Raw genomic sequence first — 7,011 nt, 5'->3', positions numbered from 1 at the left:
GTCTGAAATGTCGGAAATTTGACTCCTGAGCGTGATTTTTGAACCGAATTCTGACTCTCTGCACCAATTTTCAGTTTCAAATTACGACTTTTTATACAGAAAATATGCCAATTACTGAAAACGGCGATGGGTCATATTTTGCCCAAACCCCTCTGCAGTTTTCAAAATGTCTGAAATGCCGGAAATTTGACTCTTGAGCGTGATTTTTGAGCCGAATTCTGACTCTCTGCACCTATTTTCAGTTTCAAATTACGACGTTTCATACCGAAAATATGCCAATTACTGAAAACGGCGATGGGTCATATTTTGCCCAAACCCCCCTGCAGTTTTTGAAATGTCTGAAATGTCGGAAATTTGACTCCTGAGCGAGATTTTTTGCCCAAATTCTGACTCTCTGCACCTATTTTCAGTTTCAAATTACGACTTTTTATACCGAAAATAGGCCAATTACCGAAAACGGCAATGGGTCATATTTTGCCCAAACCCCCCTGCAGTTTTCAAAATGTCTGAAATGTCGGAAATTTGACTCCTGAGCGAGATTTTTTATCCGAATTCTGACTCTCTGCACCTATTTTCAGTTTCAAATTACGACTTTTTATACCGAAAATATGCCAATTACTGAAAACGGCGATTGGTCATATTTTGCCCAAACCCCCCTGCAGTTTTCAAAATGTCTGAAATGTCTTAAATTTGACTCCTGAGCGTCATTTTTGAGCCGAATTCTGACTCTCTGCACCTATTTTCAGTTTCAAATTACGACGTTTCATACCGAAAATATGCCAATTACTGTAAACGGCGATAAGTCATATTTTGCCCAAACCCCCCTGCAGTTTTCAAAATGTCTCAAGTGTCGGAAATTTGACTCCTGAGCGTGATTTTTGAGCCGAATTCTGACTCTCTGCACCTTTTTTCAGTTTCAAATTACGACTTTTTATACCGAAAATATGCCAATTACTGAAAACGGCGATGGGTCATATTTTGCCCAAACCCCCCCTGCAGTTTTCAAAATGTTTGAAATGTCGGAAATTTGACTCCTGAGAGTAATTTTTGAGCCGAATTCTGACTCTCTGCACCTATTTTTAGTTTCAAATTACGACGTTTTATACCGAAAATATGCCAATTACTGAAAACGGCGATGGGTCATATTTTGCCCAAACCCCCCTGCAGTTTTTAAAATGTCTGAAATGTCGGAAATTTGACTCCTGAGCGTGATTTTTGAGCCGAATGCTGACTCTCTGCACCTATTTTTATTTTCAAAATACGACGTTTCATACCGAAAATTTGCCAATTACTGTAAAAGGCGATGGGTGATATTTTGCCCAAACCCCCCTGCAGTTTTCAAAATGTCTGAAATGTTGGAAATTTGACTCCTGAGCGTGATTTTTGAGCCGAATTCTGACTCTCTGCACCTATTTTCAGTTTCAAATTACGACTTTTTATACAGAAAATATGCCAATTACTGAAAACGGCGATGGGTCATATTTTACCCAAATCCCCCTGCAGTTTTTGAAATGTCTGAAATGTCGGAAATTTGACTCCTGAGCGTGATTTTTTAGCCGAATTCTGACTCTCTGCACCTATTTTCAGTTTCAAATTACGACGTTTCATACCGAAAATATGCCAATTACTGTAAACGGCGATAGGTCATATTTTGCCCAAACCCCCCTGCAGTTTTCAAAATGTCTGAAATGTCTGAAATTTGACTCCTGAGCGTGATTTTTTATCCGAATTCTGACTCTCTTCACCTATTTTCAGTTTCAAATTACGACTTTTTATACCGAAAATATGCCAATTACTGAAAACGGCGATGGGTCATATTTTGCCCAAACCCCCCTGCAGTTTTCAAAATGTCTGAAATGTCGGAAATTTGACTCCTGAGCGTGATTTTTGAGCCGAATTCTGACTCTCTGCATCAATTTTCAGTTTCAAATTATGACGTTCCATACCGAAAATATGCCAATTACTGTAAACAGCGATGGGTCATATTTTGCCCAAACCCCCCTGCAGTTTTCAAAATGTCTGAAATGTTGGAAATTTTACTCCTGAGCGTGATTTTTGAGCCGAATTCTGACTCTCTGCACCTATTTTCAGTTTCAAATTAAGACTTTTTATACCGAAAATATGCCAATTACTGAAAACGGTGATGGGTCATATTTTGCCAAAACCCCCCTGCAGTTTTCAAAATGTATGAAATGTCGGAAATTAGACTCCTGAGCGTGATTTTTGAGCCGAATTCTGACTCTCTGCACCTATTTTCAGTTTCAAAATACGACGTTTCATACCGAAAATATGCCAATTACTGTAAACGGCGATGGGTCATATTTTCCCCAAACCCCCCTGCAGTTTTCAAAATGTCTGAAATGTCGGAAATTTGACTCCTGAGCGTGATTTTTTATCCGAATTCTGACTCTCTGCACCTAGTTTCAGTTTCAAATTACGACGTTTCATACCGAAAATCTGCCAATTACCTAAAACGGCGATGGGTCATATTTTGCCCAAACTCCCCTGCAGTTTTTAAAATGTCTGAAATGTCGGAAATTTGACTCTTGAGCGTGATTTTTGAGCCGAATTCTGACTCTCTGCACCTATTTTCAGTTTGAAATTACGACGTTTCATACCGAAAATATGCCAATTACTGAAAACGGCGATGGGTCATATTTTGTCCAAACCCCCCTGCAGTTTTTGAAATGTCTGAAATGTCGGAAATTTGACTCCTGAGCGTGATTTTTGAGCCAAATTCTGACTCTCTGCACCTTTTTTCAGTTTCAAATTACGACGTTTCATACCGAAAATATGCCAATTACTGTAAACGGCGATAGGTCATATTTGGCCCAAACCCCCCAGCAGTTTTCAAAATGTCTGAAATGTCTGAAATTTGACTCCTGAGCGTGATTTTTTATCCGAATTTTGACTCTCTTCACCTATTTTCAGTTTCAAATTACGACTTTTTATACCGAAAATATGCCAATTACTGAAAACGGCAATGGGTCATATTTTGCCCAAACCCCCTTGTAGTTTTCAAAATGTCTGAAATGTCGGAAATTTGACTCCTGAGCGTAATTTTTGAGCCGAATTCTGACTCTCTGCATCAATTTTCAGTTTCAAATTACGACGTTCCATACCGAAAATATGCCAATTACTGTAAACAGCGATGGGTCATATTTTGCCCAAACCCCCCCTGCAGTTTTCAAAATGTCTGAAATGTTGGAAATTTTACTCCTGAGCGTGATTTTTGAGCCGAATTCTGACTCTTTGCACCTATTTTCAGTTTCAAATTACGACTTTTTATACCGAAAATATGCCAATTACTGAAAACGGTGATGGGTCATATTTTGCCCAAACCCCCCTGCACTTTTCAAAATGTCTGAAATGTCGGAAATTAGACTCCTGAGCGTGATTTTTGAGCCGAATTCTGACTCTCTGCACCTATTTTCAGTTTCAAATTACGACTTTTTATACCGAAAATATGCCAATTACTGAAAACGGCGATGGGTCATATTTTCCCCAAACCCTCCTGCAGTTTTGAAAATGTCTGAAATGTCGGAAATTTGACTCTTGAGCGTGATTTTTGAGCCGAATTCTGACTCTCTGCATCTATTTTCAGTTTCAAATTACAACGTTTCATACCGAAAATATGCCAATTACTGTAAACGACGATAGGTCATATTTTGCTAAAAAAAACCCTGCAGTTTTCAAAATGTCTGAAATGTCTGAAATTTGACTCCTGAGCGTGATTTTTTATCCAAATTCTGACTCTCTTCACCTATTTTCAGTTTCAAATTACGACGTTTCATACCGAAAATATGCCAATTACTGAAAACGGCGATGGGTCATATTTTGCCCAAACCCCCCTGCAGTTTTTAAAATGTCTGAAATGTCGGAAATTTGACTCTTGAGCGTGATTTTTGAGCCGAATTCTGACTCTCTGCACCTATTTTCAGTTTGAAATTACGACGTTTCATACCGAAAATATGCCAATTACTGAAAACGGCGATGGGTCATATTTTGTCCAAACCCCCCTGCAGTTTTTGAAATGTCTGAAATGTCGGAAATTTGACTCCTGAGCGTGATTTTTGAGCCAAATTCTGACTCTCTGCACCTATTTTCAGTTTCAAATTACGACGTTTCATACCGAAAATATGCCAATTACTGTAAACGGCGATAGGTCATATTTGGCCCAAACCCCCCAGCAGTTTTCAAAATGTCTGAAATGTCTGAAATTTGACTCCTGAGCGTGATTTTTTATCCGAATTTTGACTCTCTTCACCTATTTTCAGTTTCAAATTACGACTTTTTATACCGAAAATATGCCAATTACTGAAAACGGCAATGGGTCATATTTTGCCCAAACCCCCTTGTAGTTTTCAAAATGTCTGAAATGTCGGAAATTTGACTCCTGAGCGTAATTTTTGAGCCGAATTCTGACTCTCTGCATCAATTTTCAGTTTCAAATTACGACGTTCCATACCGAAAATATGCCAATTACTGAAAACGGTGATGGGTCATATTTTGCCCAAACCCCCCTGCACTTTTCAAAATGTCTGAAATGTCGGAAATTAGACTCCTGAGCGTGATTTTTGAGCCGAATTCTGACTCTCTGCACCTATTTTCAGTTTCAAATTACGACTTTTTATACCGAAAATATGCCAATTACTGAAAACGGCGATGGGTCATATTTTCCCCAAACCCTCCTGCAGTTTTGAAAATGTCTGAAATGTCGGAAATTTGACTCTTGAGCGTGATTTTTGAGCCGAATTCTGACTCTCTGCATCTATTTTCAGTTTCAAATTACAACGTTTCATACCGAAAATATGCCAATTACTGTAAACGGCGATAGGTCATATTTTGCTAAAAAAAACCCTGCAGTTTTCAAAATGTCTGAAATGTCTGAAATTTGACTCCTGAGCGTGATTTTTTATCCAAATTCTGACTCTCTTCACCTATTTTCAGTTTCAAATCACGACTTTTTATACCGAAAATATGCCAATTACTGAAAACGGCGATGGGTCATATTTTGCCCAAGCCCCCCTGCAGTTTTCAAAATGTCTGAAATGTCGGAAATTTGACTCCTGAGCATGATTTTTGAGCCGAATTCTGACTCTCTGCATCAGTTTTCAGTTTCAAATTACGACGTTCCATACCGAAAATATGCCAATTACTGTAAACAGCGATGGGTCATATTTTGCCCAAACCCCCCTGCAGTTTTCAAAATGTCTGAAATGTTGGAAATTTTACTCCTGAGCGTGATTTTTGAGCCGAATTCTGACTCTCTGCACCTATTTTCAGTTTCAAATTAAGACTTTTTATACCGAAAATATGCCAATTACTGAAAACGGTGATGGATCATATTTTGCCCAAACCCCCCTGCAGTTTTTAAAATGTCTGAAATCTCGGAAATTTGACTCCTGAGCGTGATTCTTGAGCCGAATTCTGACTCTCTGCACCTATTTTCAGTTTCAAATTACGATGTTTCATACCGAAAATATGCCAATTACTGTAAACGGCGATGGGTCATATTTTGCCCAAATCGCCCTGCAGTTTTCAAAATGTCTGAAATGTCGGAAATTTGACTCCTGAGCGAGATTTTATATCCGAATTCTGACTCTCTGCACCTATTTTCAGTTTCAAATTACGACTTTTTATACCGAAAATATGCCAATTACTGAAAACGGCGATGGGTCATATTTTGCCCAAACCCCCCTGCAGTTTTTAAAATGTCTGAAATGTCGGAAATTTGACTCTTGAGCGTGATTTTTGAGCCGAATTCTGACTCTCTGCCCCTATTTTCAGTTTGAAATTACGACGTTTCATACCGAAAATATGCCAATTACTGAAAACGGCGATGGGTCATATTTTGTCCAAACCCCCCTGCAGTTTTTGAAATGTCTGAAATGTCGGAAATTTGACTCCTGAGCGTGATTTTTGAGCCAAATTCTGACTCTCTGCACCTATTTTCAGTTTCAAATTACGACGTTTCATACCGAAAATATGCCAATTACTGTAAACAGCGATGGGTCATATTTGGCCCAAACCCCCCAGCAGTTTTCAAAATGTCTGAAATGTCTGAAATTTGACTCCTGAGCGTGATTTTTTATCCGAATTTTGACTCTCTTCACCTATTTTCAGTTTCAAATTACGACTTTTTATACCGAAAATATGCCAATTACTGAAAACGGCGATGGGTCATATTTTGGCTAAACCCCCTTGTAGTTTTCAAAATGTCTGAAATGTCGGAAATTTGACTCCTGAGCGTGATTTTTGAGCCGAATTCTGACTCTCTGCATCAATTTTCAGTTTCAAATTACGACATTCCATACCGAAAATATGCCAATTACTGTAAACAGCGATGGGTCATATTTTGCCCAAACCCCCCTGCAGTTTTCAAAATGTCTGAAATGTTGGAAATTTTACTCCTGAGCGTGATTTTTGAGCCGAATTCTGACTCTCTGCACCTATTTTCAGTTTCAAATTACGACTTTTTATACCGAAAATATGCCAATTACTGAAAAAGGTGATGGGTCATATTTTGCCCAAACCCCCCTGCACTTTTCAAAATGTCTGAAATGTCGGAAATTAGACTCCTGAGCGTGATTTTTGAGCCGAATTCTGACTCTATGCACCTATTTTCAGTTTCAAATTACGACTTTTTATACCGAAAATATGCCAATTACTGAAAACGGCGATGGGTCATATTTTCCCCAAACCCTCCTGCAGTTTTGAAAATGTCTGAAATGTCGGAAATTTGACTCTTGAGCGTGATTTTTGAGCCGAATTCTGACTCTCTGCATCTATTTTCAGTTTCAAATTACGACGTTTCATACCGAAAATATGCCAATTACTGAAAACGGCGATGGGTCATATTTTGCCCAAACCCCCTTGCAGTTTTTAAATTGTCTGAAATGTCGGAAATTTGACTCCTGAGCGTGATTTTTTATCCAAATTCTGACTCTCTTCACCTATTTTCAGTTTCAAATCACGACTTTTTATACCGTAAATATGCCAATTACTGAA

The sequence above is a fragment of the Procambarus clarkii genome, unplaced genomic scaffold, assembly GCF_040958095.1.
Source record: "Procambarus clarkii isolate CNS0578487 unplaced genomic scaffold, FALCON_Pclarkii_2.0 HiC_scaffold_108, whole genome shotgun sequence".
Lineage (NCBI taxonomy): Eukaryota > Metazoa > Arthropoda > Malacostraca > Decapoda > Cambaridae > Procambarus > Procambarus clarkii.
The sequence above is the reverse complement of the archived record's forward strand: the minus strand, read 5'-3'. Positions refer to the sequence as shown.